The 16,133-nt window shown below is 43.6% G+C and overlaps 1 protein-coding gene across 12 annotated transcripts in view; it reads left to right on the forward strand.

Annotated features, from left to right (window-relative positions):
* The first annotated feature begins 7,131 nt into the window (after positions 1-7,131).
* Positions 7,132-16,133, forward strand: part of NCOA2 (nuclear receptor coactivator 2) — a 297,264-nt gene continuing 288,262 nt past the window's right edge. For 4 of the 12 annotated variants that reach the window (XM_050801540.1, XM_050801542.1, XM_050801536.1 and 1 more), the window contains exon 1: positions 7,133-7,794. The gene's annotated coding sequence lies outside the window, so the exon portion shown is untranslated. Of the gene's footprint in view, positions 7,795-8,103; positions 8,306-8,922; positions 9,348-9,560; positions 15,589-16,133 lie in introns of those variants that run through there. The other 8 variants (XM_050801549.1, XM_050801550.1, XM_050801533.1 and 5 more) reach the window with 8 other exon arrangements.

The raw sequence follows: 16,133 nt of genomic DNA on the forward strand, positions 1-16,133 counted from the left end.
CACATAAACATTCATGTCATCTGTAAATAATGACAGTTCTATTTCTCCCTTAGCAATCTTTATGCTATTTTTTTCCTTTTATCACATTGGCTAGAACTGCCTGTACAATGTTGGTTACAAATAGTAATACTGGACATACTATTTGCAATTCTCTTTCCCAATCTCAGGGGGAAGCTATAAATGTTTCAACATTGAGTACAACGTTTGTTATAGGCTTTCTGTACATATACTTCATTATACTGGAGGATTTCCCTCTTACTCAATTTTTTTTTAAAATTTTATTTTATTTTATTTTATTTTATTTTGAGACGGAGTCTCGCTCTGTCGCCCAGGCTGGAGTGCAGTGGCGCGATCTCAGCTCACTGCAAGCTCCGCCTCCTGGGTTCACGCCATTCTCCTGCTTAGCCTCCCGAGTAGCTGGGACTACAGGCGCTGCCACCACGCCTGGCTAGTTTTTTGTATTTTTAGTAGAGACGGGATTTCACCGTGTTAGCCAGGATGGTCTCGATCTCCTGACCTCGTGATCCGCCCGCCTCGGCCTCCCAAAGTGCTGGGATTACAGGCGTGAGCCACCGCGCCTGGCCTCTTACTCAATTTTTTAAAATGCTAATAGTACTTTGTTTAGGTATAATTTGTATAAATTAATAGCAAAATACACAAATCCTAAGGGTACAACTCAGTATGTTTTTGACAATGGTTTGCCAAAATGTAACTATCACCTAGATCAATATTCATCATCCCAGAATATTTCTTCATCCCTCCAAAATTCTGTGTTCCCTTTTTCCAGTCCATCTGCATTGCCCACAACCCTAGCATCAACTTTCATCATTATACATTCATTTTGCCAGTGCTTGTAGTATTCTAGCATAAATGGAATTGTACAGAATGCGCTCATACGACTACTTTTGCCTAGCAAAATGCTTCTAAAATTCATTCATGTTATTGAGTATTTCAGTAATTTGTTCCTTTTACTGTTGAATACTGTTGCATTGTATGAATATACCACATTTGTTCCTCCACATAACTTGATGATGGAAATAAGCTTCCAGGTTTTCACTATCATGAATAAAACTCCTGTTAATGTTCTATACAATCTTTTGGTGAACATCTGTTTTCATTTCTCTTAGATAAATACCTAGGAGAACTGTAGGGTAGAATTGTGTATGCTTAACTTCACGAGGAAGTTTCTGTTTTCCAAGGTGTTTGTACAGTCCTGCCAGCAAAGAATGAGAGTTCCAATTGCTCCACATTCTCCCCAATATTTGATATTGTCAGTTTTTTTTTTTTTTTTTTTGGACCAGAATCTCACTCTGTCACTTAGGCTGGAGTGCAGTGCCACAGTCTCATCTCACTGCAACCTCCGCCTCCTGGGTTCAAGTGATTCTTCTGCCTCAGCCTCCCAAGTAGCTGGGATTAGAGGCATGCTCCACCACGCCCAGCTAATTTTTGTGTTTTTAGTAGAGATGGAGTTTCATCATGTTGGCCAGGCTGGTCTCGAACTGCTGACCTCAGGTGATCCGCCTGTCTTGGTCTCCCAGAGTGCTGGGATTATAGGCATAAGCCACTGCACCTGGCTGCTCTCTCTTTCTTTCTTCTCTTTCTTTCTCTCTCTTTCATTCTTTATTTCACACAAGGTCTTGCTCTCCTGCTCAGGCTGGAGTGCAGTGGCTCACTGCAGCCTTGACCTTGCAGGCTCAAATGATCCTCCTGCCTCAGCCTCCCAAGCAGCTGGGACTACAGGTGTGTGCCACCACACCTGACTTTTTTATTTATTTATTTATTTTAGAGATGGAGTTTCACCATGTTGCCCAGACTGGTCTTGAACTCCTGGGCTCAAGCCGTTCTCCTGCCTTGGCCTCCCAAAGTGCTTGGAATACAAGCATGGCCGATGTTTTCTTCTAGGAGCTTTATAGTTTGAGTTTTATCATTTAAGTCTATGATCCATCTTGAATTCATTCTTGTGTGTGGTAAGAAGGTCAATATTTTCTCTATACTGATATCTAGTTGTAGCACTACTTATTGACAAGACTTTCCTTTTTCCATTGAATTTATCTGACAACTTTGTACAAAATTCATTGACTATAAAGTTTGCGGGCCTATTTCCAAATTCTCTATTCTGTTCCATTGATCTGTTTGTCTATCCTTACACCAATATCACACTGTCTTAATTAGTGTAGCTTTATAGTAAATATTGAAGCTGGCAGTGTAAGTCATTCAACTCATGTTTCCTCAAGTTTGTCTTGGCTATTCTAGGTAATATTTGCATATAATTTTTAGAATTAGTACCTCAATTTTTACTTAAAAAGCTCGCTGGGATTTTGATTGGGATTGCATTGAATCTATAGATCCATTGCGAAGTGTTGACATCTTAATACTGTTTTTTAAAACAGAAATGGAGTCTTGCTTTGTTGCCCAGGATGGTCTCAAAATCTTTGCCTCAAGATTTTGCTCCCATCTCAGCCTCCCAAAGTGCAGGAATTACAAGCATGAGCCACTACACCTGGTCCCATCTCTCGTTTTAAAAATTTAATTTTTTGGCCTGGCATGATGGTGTTTGCCTGTAATCCCAACACTCTGGAAGGCTTAGAGGGGCAGATCACTTGAGCCCCAGGAGTTCAAGACCAGCCTGGGTAAGACAGTGAAACCCCATCTCTACAAAACAAATCCAAAAAAAAAAAAAAAAAAAAAGCTGGCTGTAGTGGCACACACCTGTATTCTTGACTATTAGGGAGGTCAGGGCTGCAGTGAGCTGTGATTGTGCCACTGCACTCTCTGGCCTGAGTGACAGACATGTTGCTCAAAAAAACAAAATTAACTTTTTAAGAGACATGGTATTGCTATGTTGCTCATGGTGGTCTGCAACTCCTAGGCTCAAGTGATCTTCCTGCCTCAGCTTCCCAAGTAGCTGGAACTACAAGCATGTGCCACTGTGCCCAGTCTATTTCTGTTTTAGGCCATTGTGAATTTCTATTAGCAATTTTTTTTCTTGATGTAGAGATCATGCAACATCTTTCATTAAATTTATTCCTAAATTTTGATTTTTTTAAATGCTTTTGTAAATGGCGTTTTAAAAATTTCATTTTCCAGTTGTTTCATGCTAACATACAGAAGAAATACAACTGACCTTGTACCTTGTGATCCTACATTCATTTTAGTAGTTTATGGATTCTTTTGAATTTTATACGTACACTACATCATCATTAGTGAGTCAGTTTGGTTTCACCTCCTTCCAATTCATTTTCTTGTCTTATTGCACTGATAAAATTTGCAGAGATGCTAAATAACTCGCCCAAGTTCACGCCGTTAGTAAGAGCCAAGATTGAAACTCATGTCAATCTCATTCCAGAATATCCTGGAATGAGTGTGGGTGTATTAATATTTGCTTTTGTTTGAGAAATAAGGGAGGTATGAATAGAAAAAGTAGTTAGGGGCATTATCAAAGAGGTTCTTAATATAAGGTGAAGGATTTGAATTGTATTCCGTAGGTAATGAAGGATCATTAAGTGTTTTCAAGTGGGAAAGTAACAAAATAAGACTGAGGGGATGAATCTTGTGACTGTGTACAGTATGACTTGAAGGGAGCCCATTCATTAATTTATTCATGCTTTTCACGATCATTTATTGAGTATGCATTATGTTCTAGGAGACAGAGTCTTGCTTTGTCACCAGGCTGCAGCGCAGTGGTGCGATCTTGGCTCACTGCAACCTCTGACTTCCAGTTCAAGCCATTCTCCTGCCTCAGCCTCCCTAGTAGCTGGGACTACAAGTGTGCGCCACCACACCCAGCTAATTTTTTTTTTTTTTGTATTTTTTAGTAGAGACGGGGTTTTATCATGTTGGCCTCCCAAAGTGCTGGGATTACAGGCATGAGCCACCGTGCCCAGCCAATGTGTTTATCTTAGAGTAGTAGAGATACAGGTGATGAAGAGTAGAATCCTAACACAATCCTAGGTATGCAGTGAAGACAGTTCTATGACTTTGCATTAATTTACTTGACATCTTTGAAGCTCAGCTTTATTGTACGTAAAATGGGAATAATATACATATAATGACTACTTCAGTAAGGAAAAAATTTTTGTAATATGCTTGACCTATATTAGACGTTTATTTGTGGTAGCTATAATATTTAAGGGATTTAGAAGAGAGCAAACAATAAGAATGAAACATTTCATCACATAGTTGTTCAATAATCAAATTGACAAACAAATGTTTTAACTGACGCCCCCACCCCATAATTACATTGTAATAAAATGAACTATAGATTTTTGCTTTGGCAATTTACGAGTGCACGGAAATAGAGATAACTATGCTACACATAGATTTAGCTGACATAGTAATATTCCCTTACATTTGTTTAAAGAGCTTGATAGTTAACAAAGTACAGTTATTTACACCATTTTGAGTCTTGCAACAATTACACGGACGAGGAAATTGCGATATTTAGTGACTTCTTTGAGGTCACACAGTAAGTTACAGAGACTACTTCACATCATATTTATTTGCTTATATTCTATAGCTCTTCTTACCATACCGTTACCTCTAATCTCATGACGTATGCTAGTAGCGTTAACCCAAAAATAGTATAGAATCTCCCACTTTCATGCAGTTTACTTATGAAGAGAGTGAGTACTTTGAAAACTGTGGAAGAAAAGGCAGACAAAAATAGAAATTCTTGTCTTGTAGCAGTCATATTGTTCTGATTATTCCTAGGTTATGTTGTTAAATATATAATTTGTCATTTTCTTTACTTTTCCATGTTGCATTTATGATTCTGTTGACATTTTTGGTGTTTCCTTGCCTCATCCATTCATGGTATGGTGTTTCTACTTCCACTACATTTCAATAATTTCCTTCCCCTTTAAGATCTGCACCCACATATTTTTTCCTTATTGTTGTTCTCTCGGCAATATACCTAGTTCCTATATCTTTGCCTTCTTTTTTCTTTCCTCCTTCTTCCTTTCTTATTTTGTGTCATTAAGTCAACTTATTTACTGCCTTTTCTACCTTTTCATTTTACATTATCACAGTAATGATTCACTAAAAATTATGGTTAGTTTTAATAAACAATTGTTGTGAGGTCTCATGGGAATCAAAGTTCTTTCAAAGTATGGAAAATGTTTTTTATAAACATGTTCTATGAACAAGGGATTGGAGGATGACGTGGGGAAGAGAACACGAGGATTGGAATAGATACTACTATTTATATTTCACAAATTCAATGAAACAACAGACATCATACAATTTTTGTTAAGTGCTGTAGCATGTACAAACAAGAACAAGACTAGGTCTGGGGCTCTGCGGAACTTACAATCTAGTGAAAGAGAAAGACAAATATATAAACAACTCTAGTGCAAGACAGACTACTGTGACGAGAGCCTGAAATTTAGAGGGCGCCCAGAGATGGTACTAGAGAGCGTTTAAGTCACACAATTCAAGCTCAGGCAATTGAGTAGCACTTGGGCATGGAGCTCATCTACTATGTTATCAGACGTTTATTTCTTGTTAGAAAAAAGTCTTCAGCTGTTGTAAGACGTTTTATTGGGTAATATGGGAATGCAATGGGGGAGTTATTTGTTTGTAGAGGTATCATGGGTAGTTTTTAAAAGTGTGAAATCTATGATTGCAGAGGACTGATGGACTCTGGACTTCCACCAAAATGGGAGGGATAGCAAGCAAGAATTTTTAAAAATTATTTATTTATTTATTTTTGCTACTCCTGATAACTCACAGTTGGGGGTGAGGACAGGAAAGCAAATCCGGAGTTCAGCATTGTGACAAACCTCAGGTGACTACTACCCCATTGTAGACAAGTTACAGACTGGTATTAGCAGAAGACAGGCCATAAACAAACTCTCCATTTCCTCTCAACGCTTTGGGAACATAATTCTATTATTCTAGCTAGCTAAAAAAAGAAATCTTTAAAAATATACATTAATACATAGTCAATGCAAACATTTCAAACGTTAGATAGGTGTGCAAAATAAAAAGTGGAAGTGCCTCATCACCCACTTCTTACACTCCCCAGCGCTGACATTTGTTTTCTATCCACAAGCATTTTCTATCCACAAACACACACACACACCCCACACATATTTTTTTATTCTTTTGCCTAATAAAATTGGTGGTACACCCACAAATTTTAGGATGAAGACACATTTAAAACCATGGGCTTTGGAGCTCACCAGAACTGGGCTCACATCCTCTGCAACTACTGGCTGTGACCCTGGGCAAATCACTTCTTTTAGCTTCAATTTTTTGTGTGAAGTGAAAAGCGGTAATGACATCGGAAGGTTTGAGGATTAAGGTCTATAGCGGATATACATCACCTAGCACAGTCAGATACATAGTAAGTGTTCAATAAACACTCTTAGGTAATATGCTTGACCTATATTAGACATTTATTTGTGGTAGCTATAATATTTAAGGGATTTAGAAGAGAGCAAACAATAAGAATGAAACATTTCATCACATAGTTGTTCAATAATCAAATTGACAAATGTTTTAACTGATCCCCCCCACCCCATGATTACATTGTCTACCGCAAGTGACCTTTCTCATCATAAGATTAAAATCAGGGAGTATGTTCCTCTCATAATTTGATAACTGCCATTAAACAAAAGTTGATTTTTTCCAACTAATTACGGTATAAGTTGGAAAAAAAAACTTGCTTTTCCAAAGCGTAAAACAGATCCGTCTAAGTAACACTTAAATAGGGGTTCTCGCATTTTTAGTGCCAATCTCCTACGTCCCCTCAGTACTTTCTTCACGGATGTCTAGAGAATGGACTTGCCAATAAAAACTTCTGTGATTTCATGACGTGCCGAGAATTCTCAACCAGGTTAAGTTTTATACCCTGTGTGCAGCATTTGCTTTATCCCGCAATTGCCAGGTGGTTCCCCTTCCAGCTCTCACAGTCGCGCCTCTCCACCCCCTCTGGAGATACAACTGCAGTGGGAGAAGCCTCTCCCTGTTGGAGCCGTAGGGGACTTGACGGATGCGGGGCGCCTCCCGGGAGCAGCGGCAGGACCGGGAGTTGGGTGGGGTGAGGTGCGCCCGAGGGGTCCGGCCGGACGGGCGGGAGGGTCCTCTCCTGGCGACCCTGGGACTCGGCTCTCCCCGATCGTCATCTTGGGGCACCTTCCCTGCCGTCTGCAGCCCCCAGGCCCCACTGCCTCTAACTCGGCGGCCCGGGCCCGTCCCAGTCGCTAGTCTTCTTTTTGGCATTGCCCTTTGCCCTCCCATGAAGTCCTCTGTTGACTCTCTCTTCAGTTCCAGTCACCCCTAGGTCACTCTCCCTCTACCACAGTCACCCATTTTGTCCCCTGTCCCCTTACTCTTCTTCACCTCTCCCCGGGCCGCCTTCTCATAGGACTCTGCCGACCGAGATGCTGCGGACCCCGTGGCCAGGGGCTGCTCCCCGGACAACCCTGCGTCCACCTTTGCCCCTTCCCCGGGGGCGCGAGAGGCAAGTTTCCGCCCCGTCCTTTTCCCGGTGACAGGACTTGGCGGCGGCCACTGTCGGGGAGGCAGAGGGAGGGACGGCCTGGCTCCCGAGCCCCCTCCCCTGCTCGCGAGCTCGCGCGGTCTGTCTCTCCGCAAGTGCGGAGACGCGGAGGAGGAGGAGGAGGAGAAGGAGGAGGAGGAGGGAGTTGGGGGAGGATCTCCATTGAAATAAACAACCAGGCAGCAGTTATTAACACGGGAACATGGCGGCCGCAGCCTCGGCTACAGCTTCGGCGGCGAAGGTCAGCGCCGACGGCAGCCGGCACCTGACGGCGTGACCGACCCAAGCCGGTAACCGCGCCTTCCCCCGGGGCCGCGAGGGCGGGCGGGGGGCGGGCGGCAGGCGGGGGGCGCCGCGTCCTCACTCCCCGGCCGCGACTGCCCTTCCTGCGCCGAGCCCCGGCAGAGCCGTGCGCCTCCGAGAGGCTGTTTTTGTGTGCGGGGACCGCCGCCGGAGTGCGCGGAAAACGGGAGTTGCATCCCGGAGGCGCAGCGACGCTGGGGAGTTGGGGCTTGGGGGTGGGGAGGGCGGGAAGCGGCGGGGAGACGCGGAGTCCCCGGGAGAGAAAGGAGGCGCTCCAGCGCCTTGCCAGAGCTCGGGAGACGAGTCCCGGAGCGCGAGGCGGGCGGAGGCTGCAGCCCGCGGCGCGGGCGAGAGGTGAGCGCCGAGGCGCAGCGGGGAGGCCGGGGGTGCGGGCGCGGCCCCCGCCCCGAGGAGCGAGTGCCTGTCGCCCAGTCCGGTGCGGGGTCGGCGGAGACCGAGGCTCTAACCCCGCGGGGGCAGCGCGGCAGAGCCGAGAAGGTGAATCCCGGGAAGGTGCATTCTTTAATGGAAGCGCGGAGCGGCTGCAGCGGAGAGTGGGAGCCGGGCGAGGGGAGACAGGACTCGGGAAGTGCCGGGGGTGTGTGAAGGTGAAGCAGGGTGTCCGGGCGGCCGGCGAGCTGCAGCGCGGGACGGGGAAGGGGAGCCGCGGCCCGGCGGGCGGCCCGGGCCCGTGTCAGCGCTGGGGGCGGGGGGCGAGGGGCGCCGAGCGCCGCGGGCGGACGGGAAGGAGCTGCGGCGGGCGGGGCGGGCGGCGCGCTGGGGCCGAGCAGGCCGGGCCGTGGTGGGGGCGGGGAGCCGGGGGCCGGGCCGCGGCGGCGCCGAGCGGGGCTCGCCCCTGACTGAACTTTCTGGGTGCGGGCGTGTGTGCAGGAGGCGCGCTGGGGCCGGGGCCGGGGCCGGGGGCGGGAGGCGGACCGGGAGGTTCCGGGTTGGCTCGCCAGCGCCCCCTTTTCTCGCCCCCTTCTCCCCGCCCCTGAAGGGACAGGCTCTGGGGGCCCCAGGCGGGAAGCGGGAGGGGCCCTTGCGGCCGCCTCGCGACGGTCACGCCCCGGGCACGGGGACCCAGCTCTCTCGGGCCCCTGGGGGATGCTGGGGGAGGGGGCCGGGGTCGTGGCTGCCGGCTGCGCTCCCCGCCTCCTCCCCTCGGGGGAGTCCCAGAGGCGCCTCTTCCGAGACCGGGGGTGGGTCGGTCCCTGGTTAGATGGCCCCTCCCTCTCCCCCTCCCTCTAGTGGTTTCCGGGGCCTGCGGGACCGAGGGGCGGGAATCGGGGACCGGAGCCCCCTTCCGCCGGCCCGGAGCTGAACTGGGCCTCCCGCGTTCTGGGTCCGTCACTGGTAGGGGAAACTTTCCCAAACCAGAGACCGAGCCTGAACACCTTCCTTCGCCACCTCGTCCTGTAATCCCACTCCCACTCCACCTCCTCCGACGCCTTCCCCTTCCACCGACCCGAATCTCGCTGCGTCTGACTGATGGGGCAGTGAGCCAATCGAAGGCGGGGAGCTGACCTGCCGGGTGTCGGTGAGCCAATCGTGCGGACCAGAGGAAGGAAGGGGGCGGGGTTTCTCCGGACTAGTTAAAGCTGAGTTGCATGCGGGGCGGGGGAGTCATGGAGACGCCGAGAGCCAGCTACTCTTGTCCATCCCCAAGTCACCCCCGCTCCTTGATCTCTGGGGTTGTGTCAGTTAGAGGGGCTCCGACCCGGAGAGGCATGCCGCGGCACTCGAGGTCCTGTATGTCTTTCGTACCGAAATAGACGTTGTCTTATATACGACGAAGTCTAAAGCCACTTTAGGATGTGGCAGTAACTCCCCGAGGCCGGTTTCTAAAATGGCATATGCTGTAGTGATCATGTCCTGGACCTCAGCGTCCGGTTTACATGCTGAGGGTCACAGAATACAGAAGTTACCCGTTTGCCTCTATCTCGGTTTCACTCAGCTACGCCAGAATGGGGACAATGAAATTTGAAAGAGGACCCTGAGCATCGGAATAGTATCACGCCAACTAATTATTGGGAGTGGAAAGCATCATTGTTCATAATGGCTTCACTGGTTCCTTGTTTAATTAGAGCGCCAATTCCCAAAGTGCACTTGAAACTTCGATATTTGGGGATGTCATTAAAAAAAAAAGTTGTGGTTTATGGTATGCATTTTTTTTTCTTTTTGCTCTTTCTTGGGTAAACAAAATGAAGTTGGGAACTAAAGCATCACTGATTGAAACATTAAGTGTGGGTATTTAAGGAGCAAAGCTAATCAAAGAATATTTGTCTACAGAAAAAAGTCTGAGTGAAATGTAGTTTGCCAGATTACTCCCACACAAAAGATTCTTAAAAATAATTTTAATTTTCTTAAACACTGCTGAATTGTACAGTGTGTGGGTACTTTTCTGGTTTATACAAGGTTTGGAGACATCTTTGGTTTTAACTGTTTATTGCGCGTTTAGTCAAGTGACTTTCTCAACTCTTGACTTTTAGGAGCAGAGGTCTTTGATTCTCTGTAAAGATCACAGGTTGCTCTGCAGGAATAGCAGTCTTTTAAAAAGAAAGCAGCTGCTACGAAGCATGTGTGTGTGTGCGTGTGAAGCGTGTGTGTGTGTGTGTGTGTGTGTGTGCCTGTTCTTTGTTGGTGAGGTTAGGCACACTGACAGAAGTAATTCTCCCTTTCTCACCTGGAATTTGTAGAATCTTTGAGAGTTCAAAGAATGTAAAGTGTTAGATTAAGAATGAATTTATTCAGTTTTGTCATAAGTATCCCATGAATTTAATTTTGGGAGTGTGTTCTTTTAGGTTACGTGGGAAATGTGTCATAGGTCAAGCTTTTATTAATCTTGGGTTACTAAGAAAGAATTAAGGGGGACTGCAGTTCTAGGGAACAGTATTTGCCAGACCTTACAACTGTGTTCTGTTGTCGTATACTATTTTCAAATTTACCATGAGAATTCCCAATTCAGGATCATTTTGGGTGCATGTAGACAAGAATTAATTGCATTTTGCTGTAGCTCCTGAGATGTTGTTTGTAATAAAATAGTAAAAAGAGAGAAGGTAAATCAAACACTTACTTAGACTGGCAGAGGTAAGGAGTATTACAAACAACATTCAAAAGTGGACAACATTCAAAACCCCCCATCATTTGGCACTCTGACATAACGCCCTTCTCTCTTTTGTATGCTTAAGAGCAACACATTATTTTACTTAATTCTCTGCAACAGTCCTTGAAAATGTGCTCAGATTCTTGGTGGCAGAGAGAACCAAGTCTCCTAATGTCTGGCTTGGTGGGGGGAACCTCTCAAGCATATGGAGACATCTAGAAAAAGATGTGCATCGTCAGCTGTGATTCCATTGTGTGCTCTCAGGCTGGATCTGAGCTTCCTTCCTCCTGGGAATTTCAGTCTTAAACAGAGGAGTTCTTTGACTTTTAGATGTCAGTATACTGAAGCAGGAGGGTAGAAAAGAGCTCACCAGTTACGGATTTAATATGTTTTGAGTAGTTAATATTTTTTGGATTTTAACCCTTCATTGGTTAAATATAATTTAGATGACTTTGTCTTAGTGTTAGAAGAGCATTTTATTGGAAATATAAAATGTAAGGCTTGGAGGGGGATTTGGGCTGTGGATAAAGTAATGCTCCTTAGTTGTCTTTATTTATAGTTGTATCTTATTAAAGCTTTCCAAGCCTCAGTAACATCAAGGATCTGTGAGCAGTCCTTCCATTACATGCCCTGTATTTAAGGATTCAGTACCATAGCTGTTTCAAATTACGTAAGGTTGAAATGTGACCCATAAGTTGACAGCTTGGATTTCTTAGGAAAAATTTTGTGTTGTATTGAGTGTAAAAGGGATTCTTTAAGCACTCTTTAGGATATTGGATAGTAAAGGAAAATAAAAAAGGGGATGGTCTCTTTAAACAATTTTTCTGAAATGCACAGCGTGCCCTCATTTGATATTTTGGCCATTATTGTGTCATAATCGAAGTTATATTTAAAAGCAAAGTTAATGCTTATTTATTGCTATGAAAAAACTGCTATTTAAGAAATTACTTTAATATTTTGTGTATATAGTTTTGTTTGGTAATATATGTTATTACATGCTTTATTGATTTTTGATTAAGAGAATAGGCGGGAGAAAATAAGTCACTGCTTTAAAGTATTGGTCTTTTATTGCTGCAAATCATAAAATCAGCAACAAATCAGGATCTTTTTCCATAGTGAAAGAATAAGTCTATAGTTCATACCAAAAATGAAAGCCATTTAAGGGAAAACGGAACAAAACCTTCAGGTTTTTTTTGTACCCTTTCATATTTCAGGCTAATTTTATTACTTCTCTATGTCTTACTTTTCTAAACAAACAAAGAAAAAAGGTTCTAAGTGTTTGTGTTCCAAGTGTTTGTGTTTTTCCTTTTTTGTTTTTAAAGGCTTCTAGTAGAGTTTTATGAATTACAAGCTGTGAAAAGAATATGTCATATTACTCTCTAAAGTCTATTACAAGTAATGTCTGGAAAAGCTATGAAATACAATTTTACTGTTGCAGACCTTCAATTCAGAAAACACATCTTTATGGATTCTAGATGCTAATTTCTAGATCGAGGTGAGAATGTGACTTTTGATGATATTTTAGAAGCTGGTGTAGTTCTCTTAGCTGTTGTAAAACTGATTATGAAAAGGAGTGGAAATCTTAAAGGTAAATTATAAAGGCAACTGAAATTAAAAGACTAGGTGGTCTGCAGGTAGATCCTAATACTGTTAGCTTTTAGGGCAAAGATTTTATGTGTTTACTGTATGAAATGTTGATGAATGACCACATTTCTGGCTCCCCAGGGCTGTGATGACATAATGCGATTGTGGAAATGTTGATTCTAGGACAATTTTCTGTTGGTTCTCTGGTTGGAAATTTTCTAGAGAAGAATTAAATGAGCAGGGAACCTATGGTGGTGTTTTATATAGCTGTTTTTGAGGCTTTGGACACAGAATCATATAGGTAGAAGTTATTCGCAACTAGTTAAATGTTCTAAAGGAAAAGAAAACATCTTTACTTTGACTAGGCATCAGCTGACAGATACGTGGAGAATTGAAGTTAGCCTGTTAATTCTGGCAGAATTTATGCTTTTTAGGCAGCCAATTCCGAATTGTTTGAGTTCCCCTGGCCAACTTAAATCTACTTTGGTCTTGCTGTTGTTGTTGTTATTATATTATATTTTGAGATACGGTCTCACTCCGTCATCCATGCTGGAGTGCAGTGGCATGATCACAGGTCACTGTAGCCTTGACCTCTTAGGCTCAAGTGATCCTCCTGAACCAGCCTCCCAAGTAGTTGGGACTACAGGTGTGTGTCTCCACGCCTAGCTAATGTTTGATATTTTTTGTAGAGATGAGTCTTGCCACGTTACCCAGGCTGGTCTTAAACTCCTGGGCCCAGGCGATCCTCTCCCCTTGGCTTCCCAAAGTACTGGGATTAAAAGCATTAGCCACCGCACCTGGCCATCATTTTGGGCTTTTTGACCTTGTCTTTGCTTTCTTGTCTGACTTAAGTATTGTCTCATTCATTTGTTCATTTAGTCATTTGATAAGTACTCTGTCCTGGCCTTTTCAGTGTACTTTGATATTATAAACCATCCATTCCAGAGCCAGTGATTAAAGGGGGAACATAGAGTGGGTGATCACTTTTTTTGGTTGGGGAGGAGGTGGGAGGGGACATATTTGCCTTCATTTCAGTTTGCTTTAGTAATAAAGATATGTTCTTTTTGTGTGCATGTAATTTTAATCATATAATGTCAGCACATTTTACTTTGATTTGGGTTTGGGTTGTCTTTTCCCTGAAAATAGGGTTAAAGTGTTCATAATAAAAAATATTGTTAAATGTCCCCTTAACTGATTAGCCTACAACCAAATGGATTTCTTTTAATGAAGGTATGAATATTTATAATTATTTTTGTTTTATTTCCTCTGGAATCATGTTGTATCCTCTCTGGCCTTGAGTCCTGTGTGGTGTATGGTAAGGATGGCACTCTTCAGTTGGGCAAAGGTGACAGGCGTTGCCTGTGAATTGTTGCCGCTTTAGGGCTGCTCATTCTGGGCCTTAACCACCTAGGTTTCTAAGGGATGGAATGCTCCTGAGTGCAACCTTGTGCAAGTATTCTGCTATGGTTGTCAGTTTTTCTAGATGTAGCTTATTCTTGCTCTTTTTCTTCCTTTTTTGAGACAGTCTCACTCTGTTACCCAGGTTGGAGTGCAGTGGCGTGATCTCAGCTCACTGCAACCTCCGCCTCCCGGGTTCAAGCGATTCTCTCACCTACGCTTCCTGAGTAGCTGGGACTGCAGGCACATGCCACCACTTCCAGATAATTTTTGGTAGAGATGAGGTAGGTTTCTTCATGTTGGCCAGGCTGGTCCTGAACTCCTGACCTCAAATGATCCGCCTGCCTCAGCCTCACAGAGTGCTAAGATTATAGGCATGAGCCATTGAACCTGGCCCATTCTTGCTCTTAACTAAAAGGTCTGTATTAGAAGAGTAACAATGATAACAGAAATGATAATAGCAGCTATCATTGAGTGCCAACAACCTGATAGACGCTTTTTTGATGTGTGCTTCATTCTTTAATTCTTGCCACAACCCTATAAAATAGAGGTTACCTCCATTTTCCAGAAGGACGCTGAAGCTTAAAGTGAGGTAAGTCCTGTACCTGTGAGCAAAACTTTGGGAGGAAAAATTAACTTTGCCACTGAGTGGGGAAATAAATCCTAAACATCGGAGGGAATGGTTGAATCTGAAAATGTCTTTCTTTTAGGAATCTGATAAAGCAAATGTTTGTGGGACATTATAAGGCTCAGTCTACTTGTTAAGTCCATAAGAAGGATGAATACATTTGAATAGTTCCAATCCTGCAAATTAAATCAGCAGGCATCTTCCAGACTGTTGCCTTAAGGAGGGCTTATACCTGCACAGAGGTGATTGATATGAAGACCCACGAATAGTGTCTGGCTTTTTTAGTCACCAGCTCAGTTTTTAATAATTGTTGAAATTATAGATTCGTTCTTTTAATTTTCAAGAAATAAGAATTATAATGGGTGAAGTAAAATAGTTAACATTTATTGAGTGCTTACTGAAAACCAAGTGCAGGGCAAAGGTACCCCTACAGTACTCTTGTATGTTTCTTACTGTAGCAGTGAGAGGTAGAACCCTGTTGTTGTTAGCTGTCTTACCCAGTGCTTTGTTGAAGTAACATAGATCAGTAATTCTCTACTAGTGAAAAGGAAAAGAGTAGGGAATGTATTTTGCAAGAGCATATTCAGGTTGCCTATTGTTCTCACAATAAAAAGCTCAGAAAATAAAGCTGAAGAAAACTTGATTGTGGGGGATAGGTAGAAAATAGATTGACAGAGCACTATAGAGGAAATAGGCTTAGAAAGGATAGAATGCTGATAAAGGTAGTTGGCTTCTTACGTCCTTAAAACACCTGATTCTAGTATGTTTAACTGTTGGGCACAGATTGTGTGATGCATGTTTTGTGGATGTTTTGTAATCATGTAGCGTGGATGACTCGGTGTTGAGGTATTGTAGTCCCAAAAAGAAGGCTGATAATATATTCAGTCATCTGACTTCTGCTCTGCTATTTGTGGAATTCTTCTCTCTGCTCAATTGTTTGCACCCAGCGCGGAGAGCTTTCAGGGAACTCTTTCACCTGCACATGTAGGATCAGCATACATTGCTTATAATGTTCCAGCTGCTGAGACTGAAGACCTGTTGTCATCAATGAGAACATAATGCATGGTATTTTCTATTATTCATTTAGTGTGTCCATATGAAATGTGACCCAAAACCTTCCAAAGCTTAACTTGGAAGAGTGTTAGTTCTGGTAGTTTCTGTTGGTGCTGACTGATCTCTGCCCATTGAAGTCCCCATCTAAATGAGGATTGTCTTTTTCTAGCAGATCATTTCTGCTTATAAAATCAGTTCATGATTCAAATATGAAACGACTTCTTTGTCTTTGGTATTATAGTAGCATTTGTCAGAATATTTAATATTAACTTATCTTAAAATTTCTAATTGTACTGTTAATATGCTTAAAAATGAAAAACTTTCAGTTATTGTCAAAATGTTTTTAGATTCCTAAATAAGGAATACGGAAATTCTGTAGTAGAATTGAATGTTGGGAGTATATGAATTTCTACAAATTTAACCTAATATTATAGCATTTCTGGAAATTACAGAAGCTGGTTGTGGTAGTTATGGAGACAGGCAGTGGGGGCTTGCCGGTGCTTGAGGCAGTTCTGCTGTCCTGCATCTGCCATCTTGTGCCAGCAGCCTGTTGTGGA

This window comes from Macaca thibetana, chromosome 8 (assembly GCF_024542745.1).
Source record: "Macaca thibetana thibetana isolate TM-01 chromosome 8, ASM2454274v1, whole genome shotgun sequence".
Lineage (NCBI taxonomy): Eukaryota > Metazoa > Chordata > Mammalia > Primates > Cercopithecidae > Macaca > Macaca thibetana.